The sequence below is a fragment of the Macaca mulatta genome, chromosome 5, assembly GCF_049350105.2.
Source record: "Macaca mulatta isolate MMU2019108-1 chromosome 5, T2T-MMU8v2.0, whole genome shotgun sequence".
In the NCBI taxonomy this organism is placed as follows: domain Eukaryota; kingdom Metazoa; phylum Chordata; class Mammalia; order Primates; family Cercopithecidae; genus Macaca; species Macaca mulatta.
In genome coordinates, this window is record NC_133410.1 from 153,827,791 (window position 1) to 153,851,627 (window position 23,837).

General features: G+C 41.1%; 1 long non-coding RNA gene across 1 annotated transcript in view; it reads left to right on the plus strand.

Moving 5' to 3' along the window:
* The window catches only part of LOC144340848 (uncharacterized), a 102,086-nt gene that overhangs the window by 43,872 nt on the left and 34,377 nt on the right, over positions 1-23,837 (plus strand). The window lies entirely within an intron of this gene.

A 23,837-nucleotide genomic window follows, 5' to 3' on the forward strand; every position in this document is an offset into this window, starting at 1 on the left:
TCTTCTTGTTGCATTGATCCCTTTACCATTATGTCATGCCCTTCTTTGTCTTTTCTGATCTTTGTTTGTTTAAAGTCTGTTTTTATCAGAGACTACAATTGCAGCTCCTGATTTTTTTTGCTTTCTATTTGCTTGGTAGATCTTCCTCCATCCCTTTATTTTGAGCCTATGTGTGTCTTTGCATGTGAGATAGGTCTCCTGATTAACGCACACTAATGGGTCTTGACTCTTGATCCTATTTGCCAGTCTGTGTCTTTTAATTGTGGCATTTAGCTCATTTACATTTAAAGTTAATATTGTTATGTGCCAATCTGATACTGTCATTATGATGCTAGCTGGTTATTTTGCCTGTTGGTTGATGCAGTTTCTTCAAAGTGTTGATGGTCTTTAGAATTTGGTAAGTTTTTGCAGTGGCTGGTACCGGTTTTCCCTTTCCATATTTAGTGCTTCCTTCAGGAGCTCTTGTAAGGTAGGCCTGATGGTGACAAAATCTCTCAGCATTTGCTTGTCTGTAAAGGATTTTATTTTTCCTTCGCTTATGTAGCTTAGTTTTGCTTGATATGAAATTCTGGGTTTAAAATTCTTTTCTTTAAGAATGTTGAATATTAGCCCCCATTCTCTTCTGGCTTGTAGGGTTTCTGCAGATAAATCCACTGTTAGTCTGATCACCTTCCCTTTGTGAGTAACCCGACTTTTCTCTCTGGCTGCCCTTAACATTTTTTTCTTTCATTTCAACCTTGGTGAATCTGACAATCATGTGTCTTGGGGTTGTTCTTCTCAAGGAGTATCTTTGTGGTATTCTCTGTATTTCCTGAATTTGAATGTTGGCCTGCCTTGCTAGGTTGGGGACATTCACCTGGATAATATCCTGAAGAGTGTTTTCCAACTTGGTTCCATTCTCCCCATCACTCTCAGGTACACCAATCAAATGTAGGTTTGGTCTTTTCATATAGTCCCATATTTCTTGGAGGCTGTGTTAATTCCTTTTCTTTCCTTTTTCTCTAATCTTGTCTTCACACTTTATTTCATTAATTTGATCTTCAATCTCTGATGTCCTTTCTTCTGCTTGATTGATTCAGCTATTGATAATTATCTATGCTTCACAAATTTCTCATGCTGTGTTTTTCAGTTCCATCAGGTCATATATGTTCTTCTCTAACCTGGTTATTCTAGTTAGAAATTCCTCTAACCTTTTTTCAAGGTTCTTAGGTTCCTTTATTGGGTTAGAACATGCTTGTTTAGCTCAGAGGAGTTTGTTATTACCCACCTTCTGAAGCCTACTTGTGTCAGTTCGTCAAACTCATTCTCTGTCCAGTTTTGTTCCCCTGCTGTCGAGTTGTGATCTTTTGGAGGAAAAGAGGTGTTCTGGTTTTTGGAATTTTCAGCCTTTTGGCTGGTTTATCCTTCTTTTCGTGGATATATCTACCTTTGGTCTTTGATGTTGGTGACCTTCGGATGAGGTTTCTGTGTGGATGTCCTTTTAATTTATGTTGATGCTATTCCTTTGTGTTTGTTAGTTTTCCTTCTAACAGTCAGGACCCTCTGCTGCAGGTCTGCTGGAGTTTGCTGAAAGTCCACTACAGACTCTGTTTGCCTGGGTATCACCAGTGAAGGCTGCAGAACAGCAAAGATTGCTGCCTGTTCCTTCCTCTAAAGGTTTCATCCCAGAGGGGCACCCACCAGATGCCAGCTGGAGCTCTCCTGTATGAGGTATCTGTCGACCCCTGTTGGGAGGTGTCTGCCAGTCAGGAGGCACAGGGGTCAGGGACCCACTTGACGAAGCAGTCTGCCTCTTAGCAGAGCTCCAGCACCGTGCTGGGAGATCCACCGCTTTCTTCAGAGCTGGCAGGCAGGAACATTTAAGTCTGCTATAGCTGCGCCCACAGCTGCCCCTTCCCCCGGGTGCTCTGTTCCAGGGAGATGGGAGTTTTATCTATAAGCCCCTGACTGGGGCTGCGGCCTTTCTTTCAGAGATGCCCTGCCCAGAGAGGAGGAATCTAGAGAGGCAGTCTGGCTACAGGGGCTTTGCCAAGCTGTGGTGGGCTCTGCCCAGTTCAAACTTCCCAGTGGCTTTGTTTATACTGTGAGGGGAAAACTGCCTACTCAAGCCTCAGTAATGGTGGATGCCCCTCCCCCCACCAAGCTTGAGTGTCCCAGGTCCACTTCAGACTGCTGTGCTGGCAGCAAGAATTTCAAGCCAGTGGATCTTAGCTTGCTGTGCTCCATAGGGGTGGGATCCACTGAGCCAGACCACTTGGCTCCCTGGCTTCAGTCCCCTTTCCAGGGGAGTAAACAGTTCTGTCTTGCTGTCATTCCAGGCACCGCTTGGGTATGGAAAAAAAAAAAAAAAAAAAAACAACCTCCTGCAGCTAGCTTGGTGTCTGCCCAAATGCCTGTCCAGTTTGTGCTTGAAACCCAGGGCCCTGGTGGCATAGGCAACAGAGGGAATCTCCTGGTCTGTGGGTTGTGAAGACCCTGGGTAAAGCATGGTATCTTGGCTGGGGTGCACCATTCCTCATGGCACAGTCCCTCACAGCTTCCCTTGGCTAGGGGAAGGAGTTCCCCGACCCCTTGCACTTCCTGGGTGAGGCAATGCCCCACCCTGCTTTGGCTGACTGTATGTGGGCTGCGCCCACTGTCTAACAAGTCCCAATGAGATGAACTGGGTACCTCAGTTGGTAATGCAGAAATCACCCACCTTCTGCATTGATCTCACTGGGAGCTGCAGACTGGAGCTGTTCCTATTCAGCCATCTTGGAAGAACCTCTTCTCTTTTTGAGACAGAGTCTCATTCTGTTGCCCAGGCTAGAGTGCAGTGGTGAGATCACTGCAACCTCTGCCTCCTGGGTTCAAGTGGTTCTCCTGCCTCAGCCTCCCTAGTAGCTGGAATTGCAGGTGTGTGCCAGAGCACCAGGCTGATTTTTGTATTTTTAGTAGAGACAGGGTTTTGCCATGTTGGCTAGGCTGGTCTCTAACTCCTGACCTCAGGCAATCTGCCTGCCTCAGCCTCCCAAATTGCTGGGATTACAGGTGTGAGCCACCACACCTGGCCATTTGAAAAGCTTTTAATATAAATATGAATGAGTGGTTCAAAGACATAAAAGCCTAAGTTCTACTAAAAGGAACAAGGAATTATGAAATAAAAAGAAGCAAAAATAAAATACAAAAGAAATTATTAGAAATTTGTAAGCTGGAATGTGAATGTATTTGAAGATTTGAATTTTGATATAGTTGAAGAAAAAATTAGTGCTTTGCAAGATCTTAAAAAGGAATACCCCAGAACACAGGAGAGCAAAGAGAGACTATGTATGGGTATAGACGCAGGCAAATTGGTGCATTTGGTGATGGAAGATTAGGCAGATACCTTTGTATTGCTTCTATTTTTTTTCAGTAAAATTAGAGATATAATCATCAGCTGAAGTGAAAAGGTGTTGCAGGTTTGAGGAGAAATGATAAGGTGTCCTTTGAGAGAATGGGATAGTGAATTGATTACAGAAATGTGGAAGTATTATCAGGAAGTGCTGGTGGCCCACTTTAGTCTAAGTAGGATTTAGACCCCCTAAAAGGTATTTGTTTCTAATGAGACAAGTCCTGGGCAAGGAGCAAGAAGAAAACTGAATGAAAGGAATATAAATACCAGGAACACTTCCAATTCATTGTGATTATTTACTTTGATAAACAAATAAAAAGATGGATTCTGTCTGTAAAAAGCCAGATTTTCAAATGAAAGTATATAGAAAAGAAGATATAAACGATCTGTGAGGTAAGAAGACAACGAGAGAGAAAAAGAAGAAAACAGTAGAGATATATAACAGTACCATGTATTAGAAGCAGGTGCAGTGAGTAACAGATACTTGGAAAGCAGAGAGTACAGTTTAGGAGACAGAGAAATTTAGTTCCTGGAGGGGGCATCAAATAGCTATCCACCTCTATTGACCCTCAAAAGTTTGTAGTATATTTTAGGAAATTTTTATCAAAGTAAATTAAAAGTTTATAATTTATAATTCAGTCTTCTAAGAGTTCATTGTCTATCTAGAAAACTCTGCTCTTGGCCAGGCACTTTGGGAGGCCAAGTGGGTAAATTGCTTGAGGCCAGGAGTTTAAGACCAGCCTGGCCAATATAGCAAAATTCTGTGTCTACTAAAAATACGAAAATTAGCTGGGCATGGTGGTGTATGCCTGTAATACCAGCTACTTGGGAGGCTGAGACATGAAAATCACTTGAACCCAGGAGGCAGAGGTTGCAGGGAGCTGAGATTGCACCAATGCACTCCATCCTGGATAACAGAGCAAGACTCTGTCTCAAAGAAAAGAATAGAAAAAAGAGAGAAGAGAAGAGAAGAGGAGAAGAGAAGAGAAGAGGAGAAAAGAAAAGAAGAGAAGCCGGGTACGGTGGCTCATGCCTGTAATCTCAGCAATTTGAGAGGCTGAGGTGGGGGATCACCCGAGGTCAGGAGTTCAAGACCAGCCTGGCCAACATCGTGAAACCCTGTCTCTACTAAAAATGCAAAAATTAGCTGAGCATGGTGGCAGGCGTCTGTAATCCCAGCTACTCAGGAGGCTGAGTCAGGAGAATCACTTGAACCTGGGAGATGGAGGTTGCAGTGAGCCAAGATCACACCTCTGTACTCCAGCCTGGGCAACACAGTGAGAGTCTGTCTCGGAAGAAAAACAAACAAACAAACAAACAAAAACCTAAACAAAAGAAAACAAAAAACTGTGCTCTTGGAAGCTCATTTTGCAATGATGACAGTTATTAATGGTGGGAAAGTTTCTTTTTCCTTTCCTCATTTAGAAAATAATAATATATGCCATGAAAACTTGGTAATACTCTTGACTACTTGAAAACAGGCATCTATATATGTCCATTCAGTCAGTCAACATGTATTTTATTGCTTGTGTACCTGCACACACCATGGTTTATCTACAAGAGAATGTCATGGCGTGTCAATTTGATCACCTGGATTCAATCCCAAATTCTGCTGCTTAATACTATTGTAACTGGGATTGAGAAAGTTAAACTTTTTTTTTTTTTTTTTTGGAGACAGAGTCTTGCTCTGTCACTCAGGATGGAGTGCAGTGGTGTAATCTCGGCTCACTGCAACCTCCGCCTCCTGGGTTCAAGTGATTCTCTTGCCTCAGCCTCCCAAGTAGCTGGGATTACAGGGTCTGCTACCACGCCCAGCTAATTCTTTTTTTAAATTTTTAGTAGAGATGGGGTTTCATCATGTTGGCCAGGCTGGTCTTGAACTTCTGACCTCAAGTGATCTGCCCGCCTCGGCCTCCCAAAGTGCTAGGATTATAGGCAGGAGCCATTGCGCCCGGCCTACTTAAACTCCTACTATGAAATAGAGCTGATTATAACAATACCCTCTCTCATTATGTTCCTGTGAGCATTAAATGATATAAGGTATTTAAAGAGTTTAGACTAATGCTTCACAGGTGCTCACTAAACGATAGCTACTATGATTATTTACTAATTAAAATTCCAAGGAGTATATTATACTGTCCTAGACAGTGATGCCAAAGTTAAATAATTTTAGAGTGGGCATAATGCATACATTTTATGTCTCCAATGCACCTAGCACCATTTTGCCAAACAAAACTACTTTAAGTTTGATAAATACTTTGCAATTCTCAAAATGGTGGCATAGCATTATCTAAATTGGTCCTCACTGCACCTGGAGAAGGGCAAATGTTATCTCAGTGTAACAGAGGTAGGAGCAGAGGATTGGAGAAAACTGGAGTTGAACATGGCTGGTGAACTGAAGAACCCAAAGTAGAATATAGGTTTTTATTACTCATGGTTGTTAATAAGCATCATGGAGATTGAAAACAGTCATTCATGGAATTGTTGGTTAGCTTAATAATTGCCCTCATCATGTCTTTGTTTTGAAATGGAAGTTGTCTTATTTTACTTGCCTCGTAGTAATATACCTAAGCATATCCACAAACCACAAAGAAACTTTGTCAGTTCATGTGCTGTATGAAGCATTTTTCTTATTCATTTACACTGCAAGCTATTTCATATTTTAATAGAACACTTATGCCTTTTATTCAATAGCTTCAAATTCACATTTTCAGCAGTTCCCTTCCAGTTATACATGATCTGCAAAAGGAAATCTAACTATTGCTCTTGCTTCATATCTTTTTTGTCATTATCTTCCTCTTTCCCTTTTCCTTTTCTGTTTCACACTGAAGATCAGTGAAATCTGTGGCATTTATTTTTGCCATATGGTGCCATATGAAAATAAATTAATATGTTTTTGTTCCAATCGTTTTATTATTTATTGAAGGTGGGAAGCTACTGGCACTTTCTCTGATGCTATATTAAGCACTTGCCTAGAGTTTGCTATTGCTATGATTTGACCTTTATGTGTCCTTCTCTCTTTGCTTTTTTCTAAAGAGGAAGGTCCTTTCCTGTTTGGGAAGATAGATTGGGGCCTTTGATGTACTGGTGGAGAAATGTGCAAGGCTGCCGACCTATGGGAGCCTAGAAAAGAGGGTAGATGGTTTCACATAAATAAGGACATGAGGTGGCTCTTCTGGAACAGGCAAGAGAGACAGGAAGAATATTGTGGGCACAGCAGCTTCCATGTGATGTGAGACTGAGGGGAACCTTTTGGTGTAGAAGATCTGTGAAGATTTACATTATTCTTCAAGGCTTTTGGAGTTGAATTTGTAAATTTTTTTGTTTGTTTTTTGTTTTTGTTTTTGTTTTTTTGAGATGGAGTCTTGCTCTGTTGCCAGGCTGGAGTGCAGTGGCACAATCTCGGCTCACTGCAACCTTCGCCTCCTGGATTCAAGCGATTCTCCTGCCTCAGTCTCCTGAGTAGCTGGGACTACAGGTGCGTGCCACCATGCCCAGCTAATTTTTTGTATTTTTAGTAAAGCTAGGGTTTCACCATGTTAGCCAGGATGGTCTCGATCTCCTGACTTTGTGATCTGCTCGCCTCGGCCTCCCAAAGTGCTGGGATTACAGGCATGAGCCACCGCGCCCAGCACCAGAATTTGTAAATATTTTGAATATGACACTGTGAGTCCTAAGATTGCAGCAATGTTATATTTGGATGATACAATCATATACACAAAATGTATTTAATTCAGCTATATTTAATTAAATACACATTTGTATATGGCCTTGTGCAGGATGCTTACATAAGAAAAAAAAATTGTGTTTTTGATGATAATGCAAAAAAGTCAATAAAACCTGCCCACTAAGGGATTTCTTTTGAAAAATTGCCTTAAAAGAGAGCGAAATAATTGTTTTCTTTTGCATTTGTCTAGACAAATACTAAAACTTTGTCAGTAGCCTTTAAAATTAGATGCAACGTTCCTTCCTAAATGGATGAGCTTCTCTGGAAAAATAACAAATATGCATGTTGGGATATGTTACAAATTATGGACTTTAGTTTATAAATTTATTCAGAAAGTCTCTTAATTTTTCTGGAAATAAAATAGCAGCATTGTTCCAGCAATTTTTCTGAACTATGTGGTTGGTTTTACTGCCCTCTTTGCTAGAAAAATTTGGCTCATAGATCTCCCAAGTTAGCAGAATCAGTGAAATTTAGTATGAAGCTGTCATTTTTTCCAGTTAACCAAGTGGGTGATTCTCTGCTGATTGGTTCCACCACAAATTTGTGATTTCCAGCGTCGGCTGGAGCTTCAATGCTGTTAGGCAATCATTTCTGTGACAGAGACCAAGGCTGAGCTTTCTGAAACAATTTATAATCCCCTTCCCTCTTATCTTTATCTGCAATTCAGATGAAAAAACTAAAATTCCCTACTTCCCAACCTCCTTTGCAGTGAAAAGATATAAAATAGTTCTGGCCAATGAAGCAAAGTGCTTCCTTTGGCAAATAGAAAGGTAATAGCTTTCTATGAAAACACTTTTCCCCTTTAAATTGTTTGGTCCTTTTTCTTTTGCTTTTTCCTACCTTGAACTTGGATAGAATACCTGGAAGTGCTGCAGCCATCTTTCTACATGGAGTAACAATCCTAAGAAATCTGGGCTTCTAAGGGCATCATTAAACCACCTTTATTTCCTTTCCATTGTCCCTTCATCGGGTAAAGAAATAAACCCCTGTCCATTTAATCCATGTTAGACTCTCATTATTTGATTACACTTTGGATTGAAACACTTTTTAGCACCAGTTGGCTCCTTTCTTTACAGTGGCAGTTTGCAATTCTACTTGAGTGCGCACCTTTAGGTGGTCTCTTTAACTGGCTCACAAAGTTCCTACTTTTGTTCCCAAATCTATATGGTTTATGGAAAGCCAACTCACTCCCATTTCAGGGACAAAGCCGACTTACCTAGATAAAGTCAGTTGGTGCACTCCATTGTCTAGCCACACTGTTCACAACTGAGTGTTTAAACCAAGGTAGCCCAATCAGAGTGAGTCTCAAAACTTTTGCTGGGAATTCTGAAACATAGTCCTTCTCTTTCTCCAGTCAGTGTGGTGTTCCAGTGCAATAGCAGGAGCTGCTGCATCCATTTTGTTACCATGTGGTGAGGTAGCTTAAGTAGACAGTTGGCACACTGAGGAAAGTAGGTCCCACAGCATTGCAGAGAGCCAGCCTCCTGACTACACTTGAAACCTGTCCATTAACTCCTTTTTATTGTTTAATTACTTCAACTAAGCTGAAGTTTTACTGATGCACTGTTCTAGTGTGGCCTCTAACTCTCAGTGGAAAACCTCATGTGAAGGACATCTTCCATTTGCTCCTCCGGATCCATTCCACTCGTTTGCTCCATGTTCTTCCCTCATGAAACAAAATGGTATTGAGTCCATTAATAGGCATTCTTGCCTCTGACTTCCAGGTGGGTTTGGCCAAAGGGAATCATCAGCAGGTGATCAGAGGACTGGAGAGAGGACTAAGATCAAGGTATCTTTTTCCCTGGACCCCCCACCTTGTAGGGTCACTACAAGCTGCTGTGTCCCTTGGTCAAATGCTCAAGCTCCTTTCACATGGTCTCTCTGCACAGACTTTCATCTCCCTGTTCTAACAAACACATCCTCCTCTGGCTCACTCAGTCCTATGCATGGTAATGGTTCCTCACGGATGCCACCTAGAGAACTCCACTAGGTCTTGTGGTTTCCCTACATCCTGAGCACTCTTTTGTAGATAGTTCCTTTATTAAAATCTCCTCAAAGTATCAACTTTGACCATGTCATCTGTTTCCTGCTGAGGCACTGAGCGGTACATCTCCTTCTCTACTTCACCAAGGAAAAGGCAGCCATATGTCTTCACATCTCCAGCCATCACTCCCAGTACCCACACATACTCGAACACAGTTTGAGGCTTCAATTCGGTATTTCTGAGACTGCTAGGGGAGGTGGAACAAGTCTGTGCCTCTTTTCCTCTTCAAAAGAATGAGAATAATGCTTTCCCTATATATCTTGCCAGGAATTTTGTGACAACTAAATCATATAATGGATATGAAAATACTTATCAAAGCTGAGTACTAGACATACAAGAAGCATTATTATCATTATTGTTACTACTATAGAGCTAAATGTCAACCCAAGTTTTGACTGTAGCCCAATGAGAGATGACTGAATTCTCTCTCTCTCTCTGAGTTTACTATCTAAACACATGTATGTGTTTTGGTGACAGCTGCAAATACCTTTACATACTGGCCATATACTCCGATCAACCATCATTTTAGTACAAATTATACTTGCTCTTCATATCCTTTCCTATGTGGTGGTTACATCGTAGAAAGAGCATTGGCTTTGGAGCCCACTGCATTTAGCTTCAAGCTTTGCTCCATCACTTACTAATTCTTGGATACCAAGGAAATCACTTAGCCTCTCTGAGCTTGGTTTCTTGGTTAATAAAATGATGAAAATTTCAAAGATTGAATACCTGCTCTGGTATCCTTCCCTTTTCCTTACCTAGTAACAGGAGATGTCCTGCAATGGTGCAGCACACACTTCCTGGACCTGGAACGAGAAGGCCATGGCTTAACTTCTGTATAAAAGACAGAGGGATAGCATGCCAAAAGATGGACTCTGAGATGATTGTGGCAAAAGGACTGGGAAATGACAGCATGCTCAGGTCAGGGAGGGGACACTCTCTTTGATTGAAGCTTACTGGAAACCTCACACTGTGGGTGGGACTAACCGGCCACAGAAATTCTTCCCAGAAGTAATCCATGTGATTTGAGGACATTTTACTGATGAGATTAAGATGCTAAAATGCCATCACAAAGCAGCCAACCTAAAGTATAACTAATGTATAACCAGTTGTAAACTTGGAAATTGTAACATTTTATGTATATTGATTGAAATAGTAATATTGGGGTGAGGGAAATAGCATTTTTCTAGAGTATCTATTTTGAGTGGGCCTGGCAACTTATACAGCATACATCATCTCATTGAGTCTTCTTATTAACCTCATGCAATGGATATTAAAATCCTTAGTTGACTTATGGGGAAATTGAAACTCCAATGGTGCACATAGTAGGTAAGTAGCTCTGGATCAACTTCTCCAACTTGTAGGACTCTGATGTGAATAATATGTATAGTGGGTATGAATCTAAGGCCACAGATTTAGGTGCACAAGAAATATATCAGTTTTATTCTTATGTAACTCAGCTAAATTTATATCCTGAGCCACTATTCAATCAGGATGGCAAAAAGTTAATATCTCCCAACTTGAATTCCTGCCCTTTCTCTTACATGGGATTATATCTGAGTTCTGACTTTGTATGGTTTATATATATATTTATATGATTATGATTATATGGTTTATTTGGTTCCAGAGCATTGGCGGTGGTAGCATAGGGTTAAAGGAAATTGGGTCTTCACTGAGGGGGCCAAAGGGAAATCTGTTACTCCCTCATTGGGCTATGCAGGTTGTCATGGTAATATCTTTTGTTCTCATCTGTGCACATCTAGTCAGTCTCTCTCAAATATTTTTGTGCATCCTTTGGGTGCATGAGAATATTCTGTTGGTGCCCCACCATGATGACTTGAAAGTTAGACATCGAGAGTGTCTCTGGAGAGATCATAGAGATATTTCTTCTGTGGTATTATGCTATTTACCCAGGATTCTCCTTAGTTGCAGGAGCACAGGTCTCTTCTGCTGTTGGATTCCATAATTTCATCTGGGGTTTTGGCTCTGCCTCACTTTCCTGTGCTCAGTGTGAGAGCAAAGCAGTGTCACGCATGTCTGTGTGAAGAGAATCCACCAAACAGGCTTTGTGTGAGCAACAAGGCTGTTTATTTCACCTGGGTGCAGGCAGGCTGAGTCTGAAAAAGGAGTCAGCAAAGGGTGGTGGGATTATCATTAGTTCTTATAGGTTTGGGATAGGTGTACAAAGTACATTCTCAAGGGCGGGGAGAATATTACAAAATACCTTCTTAAGGGCAGGGGAAAATATTACAAAGTACCTTCTTAAGGGCAGGGGAGAATATATCGTATCAGTTAGGATGGGGCAGGAACAAATCACAATGGTGGAATGTCATCAGTTAAGGCTATTTTCACTTCTTTTGTGGATCTTCAGTTGCTTCAGGCCATCTGGATGTATGCGTGCAGGTCACAGGGGATGTGATGGCTGGGGTCAGAGACCTGACAGGCAGACTCTCCCAGCCACACTGGTATCATACTGTTATCACTTCCCCTTTAACTTTTTTTCCCCCCAGATATGGAGAATCTGTTTGTAGTTGGTAAGGGAGGTTGATAGGAAAGGTCTGTTCATACTGCTCAAGAATGTTGGCATGATCCTTTGTGTTACTCTAAGGAGCTAAATTTCAAAAGACAAAGCTAAAAGGAGTTTCCGTTTTTTCCTCTCTTTTCTGCTATTACATATCTTTCATAAGCCAATAAATACCTATTGGTTTAGGTGTCTTAGTAGAGAGAAGAAAATGCTGAGAAACAAACAACTCCTCTTTCAGAAATATTGTCTTGTCTGTGTACAAAGGACTTTATTATTTATTTATTCAAATACAGTAAGAAATTTGAAGTCAAAGTGGACTGAAATCACCCCTCACCCTCCCTTGGCTGATTGGGATGTATTTTTTTTTTTATACTTTAAGTTCCAGGGTACATGTGCACAATGTGCAGGTTTGTTACGTATGTATACATGTGCCATGTTGGTTTGCTGTACCCATTAACTCGTCATTTACATTAGGTGTTTCTCCTAATGCTATCCCTCCTGCATCCCACCACACCATGACAGGCCCCAGTGTGTGATGTTCCCCACCCTGTGTCCAAGTGTTCTCACCTGTGAGTGAGAACATGTGGTGTTTGGTTTTCTGTCCTTGCAATAGTTTGTGCAGAATGATGGTTTCCAGCTTCATCCATGTCCCTACAAAGGACATGAACTCATCCTTTTTTATGGCTGCATAGTATTCCATGGTGTATATGTGCCACATTTTATTAATCCAGTCTATCATTGATGGACATTTAGGTTGGTTCCAAGTCTTTGCTATTGTGAATAGTGCTGCAGTAAACATACATGTGCATGTGTCTTTATAGCAGCATGATTTATAATCCTTTGGGTATATACCCAGTAATGGGATGGCTGGGTCAAATGCTATTTCTAGCTCTAGATCCTTGAGGAATCGCCACACTGTCTTCTACAATGGTTGAACTAGTTTACACTCCCACTGACAGTATAAAAGCATTCCTATTTCTCCACATCCTCTCCAGCGTCTGTTGTTTCCTGACTTTTTAATGATTGCCATTCTAACTGGTGTGAGATGGTATCTCATTGTGGTTTTGATTTGCATTTCTCTGATGGCCAGTGACGATGAGCATTTTTTCATGTGTCCGTTGGCTGCATAACTGTCTTCTTTTGAGAAGTGTCTGTTCATATTCTTTGCTCACTTTTTGATGGGGTTGTTTGATTTTTTTCTTTTAAATTTGTTTAAGTTCTTTGTAGATTCTGGATATTATCCCTTTGTCAGATGGGTAGATAGCAAAAATTTTCTTGATTGGGACATATTTTCTGTGCGAATAATATACACGGGAAGCCAAATAATAATCAGAAACTTACTATCAAAGCAAGTAGAGTCAAACGGATTATGTCAATCACTATCATGGTCTAAAATGCCTTCTACTACTGTTCGAGAAAGACCTCACAGAGACCAAGAGTTACACTCACTTAGGTACCTAGCACCTGAATGGAGATACATTCTTGAGTTCCATCTCTCACTTTCCTTTGCTCCATAGCGTTCATCTATCTTTCAGTTGTCCCATCACTCTTTCCTTGGCTCTCAGAATGTCCATTCGGCTTTCTCCAGGCAGAGCACACTAAAACCATTAATTTAATAAAAGTTGTATATCTATTCCTGGCCAGTTTCTGAGAGGCTGCATCCCATATGGCTTGGCTAAACTTGAACGTGCCCCAAACACCTGACCCTAGCATTTCTGGGCAACTTCATGCATTCTTGTTTTGTTTTGAAATGAAAATACATGCAAAACAAAAATGAAAACAAACAAACAAACAAAAAAACCCAGCAAAAACACATGTACCCACACAAAAAAGTACAGAACAAAAAAAGTCCACTCATACTTTTTTTTTTTTTTTTTAAATAAAGAAAAGTTTAATTGGCTCACAGTTCTGCAGGCTGTACAGGAAGCATAGTCCTGGCATCTGCTACTGGTGAGGGCCTCTGGAAGGCAAAGGTGGAGCAGGCATGTCACATGGTGGGAATGAGAATAAGAGGTGGGAATGGGTGTCTTTAAACAACCAGGTCTCATGAAAACTCACTCACTCTCATGAGGACAGCACCAAGCCATGAGAGAGCTTCCTCCATGACCCAAACATCTCCCACTAGGCCCCACCTCCAATATTGGGGTTACATTTCAACATGAGATTTGAATGAGGACCAAATATCCATACTCTATTATTCCACCCCTGGTTCCCCCAAAATCTCATGCCCTTCTTATATTGCAGAATATAATCATGCCTTCCAAATAGTCCCCCAAAGTCTCAACTCATTTCAGTATTAACTCAAAAGTCCCAAGTCAGAGTCCAAAGTCTCATCGGAGACTCATCTGCTTCCACCTATGAGCCTGTAAAATCAAAACAAGTTATATACTTCCAAGATAGAAGTGGGGTACAAGTATTGGGTGAACATTCCTATTACAAAAAGGAGAAATTGGCCAAAAGAAAGGGGCTGCAGGCCCCATGCAAGTCTGAAACCCAGGGGAGGGCAGTCGTTAAAACTTAAAGCTCCAAAATTGTCTCCTTTGATTCTATATCCTGCAACCAGGGCACACTGGTAGAAGGGTTGGGCTCCCAGGGTCTTGGGAAGCTCCGCTTCTGTGACTTTGTAGGATGCAGCCCTTGCAGTTGCTATCACATGTTGGGGTTGAGTGCCTGTGGCTTTTCCAGGCTTAGGATGCAAGCTGCTGGTGAGTTTATCATTCTAGGGGATCTGGAGGATAGCAGCCCCTTTCCCACAGCTCCACTAGGCAGTGCTCTGGTAGGGACTCTGTGTGGGGCTTACAAACCCACATTTCCCCTCTGCACTGCCCTAGTAGGGGTTCTGTATCAGGGCTCCACTCCTGCAGCATGCTTCTGTCTGGGCATCTAGGGTTTCTCATACATCCTCTGAGATCTAGGTAAGGCTGCCGAGTCTCCTTCACTCTGTGCACCTACAAGCTTAACACTATGTGGAAGCCTCCAAGACTTATGGTTTGTACTCTCTAGAATGGAGGTCTGAGCAGTATCTGGGCCCCTTTGAGCTGCAGCTGGAGCTGGAGCAGCAGGGAGGCAGGGATGCAGGGACCAGTGTCCCCAGGCTTCTCAGAACAGTGGGGCCCTGGGCCTCACCTACTAGACAATTCTTTTCTCCTAGGTTTCTAGGCCTATGATGGGAGGGGCTGCCTCAGAGATTTCTGAAATGCCTTCAAGGTCTCTTTCCCATTGTCTTGCCTATCAGCACTTGCCTCCTTCTTGGTTATGCAAATCTCTCTAGCAAGTAGTTGCCCTGCAGCCTGCTTGAATTCCTCTCCCGATAATGCTTTTTCTCTCTGTCACATGGCCAGACTGAAAAGTTTTCAGACTTTTATGTTCTGCTTCCCCTTTAAATATTAACTTCCAACCTTAAGTCATTTATTTGCTCCTGCATCTGAATATAGGTCATTAGAAACAGCCAGGCTAACTCTTGAATACTTTGATGGTTAGAAATTTCGGGCTGGGTGCGGTGGCTGAAGCCTGTGATCCCAGCACTTTGGGAAGCTGAGGTGGGTGGATCATGAGGTCAGGAGTTTGAGACCAGGCTGGCCAACATGGTGAAACCCCGTCTCTACTAAAAATACAAAATTAGCCAGGCATGGTGGTGCATGCCTGTAATCCCAACTACTCAGGAGGCTGAGGCAGGAGAATTGCTTGAACCTGGGAGGCAGAGGTTGCAGTGAGCTGAGATTGCGCCATTGCACTCCAGCTTGGATGACAGGGCGAGACTCTGTCTCAAAAAAAAAAAAAAAAAAGGAATTTCATCCACCAGATACCCTAGGTTATCACTCTCAAGTTCAAACTTCCACCGATGTCTGGGGCATGGGCACAATACAGCCAAGCTTTTTGCTAAAGTACAACAAGGGTTTCCTTTATGCCAGCTTTCAGTAAGTTCCTCACTTTCATCTGAGACCTGGTCAGACTGGACTTCATTGTCCAAGTCACTTATCAGTATTTTGGTCACAATCATTTAACCAGTCTCTAAGAATTTCCAAAGTTCCCTCATCTTGTCTTCTTCTGAGCTTTCCAAACTCTTCAAACCTCTGCCTGTTACCCAGTTCCAAAGTCATTTCCACATTTTCATGTATCTTTATAGCAATACCCCACTTCTCAGTACCAATTTTCTGTATTTGGCTGTTCTTGCATTTCTATGAAGAAATACCTGAGACTGGGTAATTTATAAAGAAAACAGGTTTACGGCCGGGCACGGTGGCTCATGCCTGTAATCCCAGCACTTTGGGAGGCCGAGGCGGGTGGATCACCTGAGGTCAGGAGTTTGAGACCAGCCTGGCCAACATGGTGAAAACCCATCTCTACTAAAAATACAAAAATTATCTGGTCACAGTAGCATGTGCCTATAGTCCCAGCTACTCAGGAGGCTGAAGCAGGAGAATTGCTCAAACCCAGGAGGTGGAGGTTGCAGTGAGCCGAGATTGTGCCACTGCACTCCAGCCTGGGTGACAGAGTGAGACTCTGTCTCAAAAAAAAAAAAAAAAAGAGATTTAATTGGCTCATGATTCTGCAGGCTGGAGAGGAAGCATAGTGCCAGTATCTGCTTCTGGTGAGGGTTTCAGGAAGCTTACATTCATGGTGGAAGGTGAAGGGGGTGCAGGTGTCTCACATGGTAGGAGCAGAAGTCTTTACTAACTCTTGACCTCTTCCCTCAAACCAGTATTTCTAATCCCATTTTTAAGAGGCAACCAGTTTCCTGTCTTTCCAGAGACATTTCTCTCTCTCTTTCTCTTTCATACACACACACACACACGCACACACACACACACACACACACACACACACACACACACACACACAGAGTAGTATATTCTGTCCATTGCTCTTTCTGCTTTTTTTACTTAACAATATATCTATCCATTATATTTTGAGTGCCTCACTTTCAGTTCTTATGTTCCCACCACATCCATCATTATCACACACCAATTGTTGCTTCTAACCTTCTTTTTGGCCCTCTATTCATCATTACACTAATCTTCAGAGGAAGTTACCTTTTTCCTTATCGGAAGTCAGAATTGTTTGAGGAAAAACTATTATAGAATTATTAGGCATAAATCACTATGGAATCATTAGGTATACCCCATTAACAGACCACTCAAAAAAGCTTCCAGCAAACTTTAACAGTACCACAAGCATGTGACTATTTGTAAATCATTTTCTTATGATGAATAAAGAGTAAAGGAACCCAGATATTTTGAAAATAGAAAGATCCACTTTTGTACCATCTTTTTATTTCTGCACCTATAATCTATGACCATGTATAGCACACTAAAATAATGTATTTTAATTTGCTATGACCACAAATAAGACTGTCCTAAGCTCTAAAATTCGATGTTTAAGTAGTTTATCCTTTATATTTAAATTGTTTCTACTCCAATAGTATGATTTTCCTCGTAAATTTGTATATACCAGGATGGAAGGCCTTTTTTTAAAAAAGAGACATTTTTAAAGAAATGTACTACACTTCATAGTGTAGAAAGAAGATGATATGGTTTGGCTGTGTCCCCACCCAAATCTCATCTTGAATTCCCATATGTTGTGGGAGAGACATGGTGGGAGGTAACTGAACCATGGGGGCAAGTCTTTCCCATGCTGTTCTCATGATAATGAATAAGTCTCATGAGATCTGATGGTTTTAAAAAGAGGCATTCCCCTGCACAAGCTCTCTCATTTTTTGCTTGCTGCCATCCACTTAAGATGTGACTTGCTCCTCCTTGCCTTCAGTCATGATTGTGAGACTTTCTTTTGTAAATTGCTCAGTCTTGGGTACATATTTATTGGCAGCATGAAAAAGGACTAATACAAAAGGGGATCTAATAGTCTGAAAAGAACCCTCTAATTCCAAATTTCTTTCTTTTTGAGAGAGAATCTTGCTCTGTCACCAGGCTGGAGTGCAGTGGTATGATCTCGGCTCACTGCAACCTCTGCCTTCGGGGTTCAAGCAATTCTCCTGCCTCAGCCTCCTGAGTAGCTGGGATTACAGGCATGTGCCATCATGCCCAGCTAATTTTTGTGTTTTCAGTAGAGATGGGGTTTTATCATGTTGGCCAGGATGGTCTCGATCTGTTGACCTCGTGATCCACCCACCATGGCCTCCCAAAGTGCTGGAATTACAGGCGTGAGCCACTGCACCCAGCCTAATTCCTAATTTCTTATGCTAGAGACGTCATGGGACAAAAGCGCTCCTCCAGGAGGGCTGTCTAGAATGGTCATGTTTAGGAAAAACTCAGGCAATATTTTCCCCTGTAATCTCATGCCACAACAATAATTAACACAGAAGACATATATGACCAAATATGTGTGTGGGGGTTTTTCTCACCACCAAGTATACAGTCACTTCTGCAGCAGACACCAACTTAATGTCCGCTAATTTAATTCCAACATTATCTACCTGAATCTAATGTCAGATCCCACAGGTTGGGGGCTCAGATCCCAAAACTGCCCTCACCTTCAGACACGAGTTGCAAGTCTGAGCCTCTAGAACTTCTGATCAACTGGCTTCAAGCTGGGGTTCCCATGATCCTCTCTTTGGATCTCAATAATTTGCTAGGGTGGCTCATGGAATTCAGGGAAACACTTGTGTTTACCAGTTTATTATAAAGGATATTGCAAAGGATGCAGATGAAGAAATGCATAGTGTGAGGTATCGGGGAAGGGGCACGGAGCTGCCATGCCCTTTCTTGGTGTACCACCCTCCATGAACCTACACATGTTCAGCTCTCTAGAAGCTCTCTAACTCTGCCCTTTTGGGTTTTTATGGCGACTTCATTGTGTAGGCATGACTGACAACCATGCAGAAATGTGATTGGACAAAAAGCATATGATTTAAACTCAGCAAGGCTTGTTTGTTCAGATTCTTCTTGGCCTCTCTCTGCAGCATTCGTTCCTCCAGAGTATGGGGCAGGACTCTCTCTGAAGTGAGGGTCTTTTAGCCCACAATCAGATTAGAGTCCTGCCATAGGCAAGTAAAAGGAGGACAGGAGAAATGAGAAGGTGAGAGGGAGAAATTCTGTTTCCTGAGACCTGCTCCTGAGGCCTAAAGTGTCCAACATTATAACAAAGGACTGTAACATGGACAATGGGAGATATAAGCCAGGAACTGTGAATTTTATATATATATATATATAAATCGCAGGTTGCCACATCTCTTTGCTGGCCAAGAGAACCCACTGCTCTGTGGGTCCTTGGCTTCTTTCTTCAGGACTTGGTGAAAAAGCTAGCCTTTAAAGATATTGTGCTGCTTCTGAAAACCTATGCAGACTCTGTAGAAGAGGGCCTTATTCTTGAAAGCTTTATGTTTAAGATTTGATTTTAGTATTACTTCATCTTTCATGTCCTTCTTGATCCTCTGCTTCATTCCAAACTTGGCCTTTAGAGTCAGAAAGACCTGGATTCAGGTACCAGTTCTGCCTCTTATAACTGTATCAACTTAGACATGTGACTCAACCTCTCGATGCCTTGCTTTCAACTCCCACAATGATGGGAATAATGATATCTACCTTATGGGAATTTCATGAGGATAAAATGAGATACTGTACATAAAATGATTAACACAGAGTAGATGCTTCGTGTTTGTTAGTTATTCATTCAATTAATAACTACGTGTCAGAAACATACTTCAAGAGAAGGCTAAACATTCATGTATTAATAAGAGTTAGTCAATAAAGGTGGATGGAAGGGCCTTGGGATTAGATGAGGGAGAAGATTATTATTCCAAACAGAGGGAACAGCATGTGCAAAATTATAGAGTAACAGTGAGCATGTTGTGTTTTAGAAATAGAAAGAGATTAAGATGACTGGACCAAGAAATGCAAGATGGGGGATGAAGCTGGAGACCATGCAGGAATTTATAGGCCAAGCTAAGGTATTCTAATTTCATATTAAAAGTAATGGAGTCACCATTATTATGCCTATTCTCCAAATGGAGAAATGGACTCAATGAAGGTAAATATTTTCCTAGTGCCAAACAACATGTGAGTTACATAGCATTGAAGGGTTTTAAATAAAAAGTGACATAATCCGATTTTGCTTTAGGAATATCAGTAGGACAACAGAATGGAGTATATGTGAGGCTGGGAGGCAAGGAAGCTGCTGAAGCAACGTACATGAAAGAAAATGAGATTGAGAGCCTTAGGAATTAGCATCGCAGGATGGTGAATATGGGGAATGGTGAAAGTGGTCCTTCTTCCCTATAGAGTTTGGCAATCCTTCTGCCTTCATTGGTGACATGACCATCAATGTCCCAGGCTTCAGGTACATGGCATGTGGACTGACAGATTCAAAGCAAAAGCAGGGGGTGAGAAGGACAAGGTGCGGAGAGGGAAAGATGAAACCGTAGCCATGCTATGCTGAGTCAAGCAAGTGGTGAAAGAGAAGAGAGCAATAAAGTGAAATCTCAACATGTGCAACAATCTTCCCTTGCTGATTAGGGGATGGATAAGCTATTTACAAGGTGTCTGTGTACTTTTTTCTTTTCTTTTTTACTATAAAGTAGTGGTAAATGCCTATCCAGGCCATAAAAGAGGCTAAAGAGAAGTCATTTAGTCTTGTTGCTCTGAATCTATGACTTGGGAGGTTATATTTTTTGTATCTGATCTTGGCCAGGTCCCTTTCTTTCATTGTTCTCACTTTTCTTATCCCTGTAATAAGGCTACATCGTCTAAGTCTGTTTTGAGTGCCTATTGTATATCATACGTTTTATGTGCATCGTCTCATTCATTCCACAACAACCTTGCAAGGAAGTTATCTCAGCTTTACAAATTAGGAAACTGAAATTTAGAAAGGTTAGATGGTTTTAATATTTATAATTTTTTTTTTTTTTTTGAGATGAAGTCTCGCTGTGTCACCCAGGCTAGAGTGCAGTGGCACAGTCTTGGCTCACTGCAACCTCCACCTCATGGTTTCAAGCAATTCTCCTGCCTCAGCCTCCTGAGTGGCTGAGATTACAGGTGTGTGCCACCATGCCCAGCTAATTTTTGTATTTTTAGTAGAGATGGGGTTTCATCATGTTGGCAAGGCTAGTCTCGAATTCCTGACCTCAGATGATCTCCCTGCCTCAGCCTCCCAAAGTGCTGGATTACAGGTGTGAGCCACCATGCCCAGCAAATATTTATAATTATATCAGAAGAAGCTTTGTTATTGTACTGGGGCTGGAGAAAGCATTTCTATGCAAAATTAGAGCTTGTGAGCTTTTAGGAAAATAATTACAGATTACTCTCTATAAAAAATTTAAATTCCCTCAGATTGAAAGACACTTAAAGACAGTTGAAAGGCAGGTGGCAGGCTGAAAGAAACTATCTGCCTGGCATATAACAATATACAGAATATATAAAGAGAACTCACAAATCAATAAGAAAAATTGCAAATGACCTAAGACGAAAAAGTGAGCAAAAACTATAAACAGGTATTTCACAGAAATTGAAGTCTAAATGATCAAAAAACATAAAAAGATGTTCAATATCTCTACTAGTCAGGAGAAATTTTTATCTTTAATATTTTTCCAAAATATTGAAACATTTAAATTTAATCAAATTTTTTGTTTCTGAGAATTGTAATTGATTCTTTCTCACAGCAACCTCTTCTGTTTTAATGAGTGTGAGATTCTCTTGGGATAATAAATTATACACTTTAAAAATTACCTTTCATTTTCTGTATTAATCCCATTTTCTCAGAGGTTAATTCAGTAAAATAAAATGATACCACACAATGAATTAATTCAGCTTTATTTCAATGTTTGGTAGTTTTCTATTGTTTTTTACTATTTGTAAAAGAGGCCTAGATTAGCTGATGTGTCTCTGAAGACACTTGATCTCCTGGCAGTGAATATGACTTCCTGTCACAGGACCCAGCTATGGTGACTGAAGGAAGGGGAGGGCCAGGAGTACTGAGTGTGGTCAAATGGGCTCTGTTCTTCAGGGCATCTGGAACCTGGTTTTTTGCATGTGGTAGCTCCCTGTCCCTCAAGCTAGTTGTCAGTTATAGGGGTTATTGCCTAAACTCTGTAGTCCCAGAGCTCACACTGAGAGTCTTACTCAACAGAATATTAATTTTATTTGGCTATTTGAAAGTGGATTCATGGCTTTAACCCAGGGCTGAGGCCAAGTCAGCAGTTCTGAGAGTTGCAAGCTGATGCAGTTATTCCCCAGACCCTTCATTACATGTCGGCTGCCTCTTAGACTCAGTTACTTTGAATCCGAGTTTAGTCCTATTCTTCAGTAGGAAAGTTTATAGGGTTTCTCCTAGCTGGATTAAATCTTCTAGAAATTCCATACTCTTCTAGTAGATTGATATCCTTCATGTTATGGATTTATTTGTATTGCCATATTTCTTTCATCGTGTCATTATGATTTTGGGAGGGGAGAGAGGTAACTGAGGAGTTTAGTTAGCCATCTTAAACAAATCCAAATAATTATTTGAGTTCATTGGTGGTAAGTGCTTTGAAGGATAATACAATATAGTATGAAAGGGTATACTGGCTATCCTAATTTGGAGGAGTTTAGGGAAGAGCCTTCCCTGGAGATATATTTTAAAAGTTAGACTTCTACTCAGAAGCAGCAAAATAGGCTAGATGCCCTTTAGAGATTTCATTCATATTTATGATTCATTGGTTTCCCAAGTTTGTGTTCAATTTTTAAAAGAATTTTTTAAGGGATACTTAAGGGATACTTAAAAACCTGAAATTGCAGTGACCTGAGCTCAGCATTTCAGCTGGCTCCTCTGTCATCACCTCATTGAACTTGCTCTATTTAACCTAAATGCACTCCTCAAAGGGTTAGAGCTTTTACTGGAGACTGGAAGAATTTTCTTTTCTTTTTTTTGGAGACATCTCCTTTTGTCACCCAGGCTGGAGTACAGTGGTGCAATTATGAATCATTGCTCACTGTAGCCTCGACCTCCTGGGCCCAAGTGATCAAGTGATCTTCCTACCTTAGCCTCCCAAGTAGCTGGGACGACAGGCATGTGCCACCATGCCCGCCTAATTTTTAAATTATTTTTTTATAGAGACAGGGTCTCTCTATGTTGCCCAGGCTGGTCTTGAACTCCTGGGCTCAACCCATCCTCCCACTTCTGCCTCCCAAGATGCTATGATTATGGGCATGAGTTGCTGCGCCAGGCCTTGTAAGACTTTTCAAGGGATTATCTTTCTTTGGGGAAGAAAAGCTAATTTCTTGACTTGGAAATACTTATCTCTTTTCTTTAACTCTAATTTCATGGAGGAAAAAAAGCTGCTACAGAAATTAATAGAATACCAAAAGCTAAATTGAACTTTCCTATAGAATTTAGAGTAAGTTGAATTTATACTACTTTTTTGGTTATAATTAGTAATTATTTTACTACCATGATTATACCTTGACCATCAGCATGAGGATCAGAACTATTATTACTCTTATAATCTTGTTAATAGGATAAACTAATGGCTCAACATAATGGGATTAAAGAAGAGATTCTTCTTGTTATACCTAAGTGTAAGTTTCAGGAACTTGTATTAAGAAGAGGTTCTCTAGAATATAAAAACTTGAATGAATGTTCTGATAGTTTCCAAGTTAATATCACCATAACAGTCATTTAATGTATACTTCCCTTACCTAGTGAAGAATCCTCAAGTATGAAGATAAAATTTCATAAAATCTACTTAAAATGCATCGGAAGCATAGATTTGGTTATTCTATGGATCAAATTCTACCTTCTGTGTACATAGCAATGTTCACCACAGTATTAAAATTATAGTCATTTGTCATATGATTAGCCATAAATTAACTGGTATTACCAATACTTCAGTTGAAAAACGTGTTATTTTAGGCTGCGTGCAGTGACCCATGCTTGTAATCCCAGCACTTTGGGAGGCTGAGGCAGGATTGCTTGAGCCCTGGAATTCAAGACCAGCCTGGGCAACATAGTGAGAGCCCCATCACTACAAATACTAATAAAAAAATTAGCCAGACATGCTGGCTCACACCCGTAGTTCTAAGCTACTCAGGAGGCTGAGGTAGGAGGGTTGCTTGAGCCCGGGAGGTTAAGACTGCAGTGAGCTGTGCTTATGCCACTGCGCTCTAGCCTGGGCAACAGAGTGAGACCTTGTCACAAAAAAAAAAAAAAAAAAAAAAAAATGTGATCTTGGACTTGTCTGTAA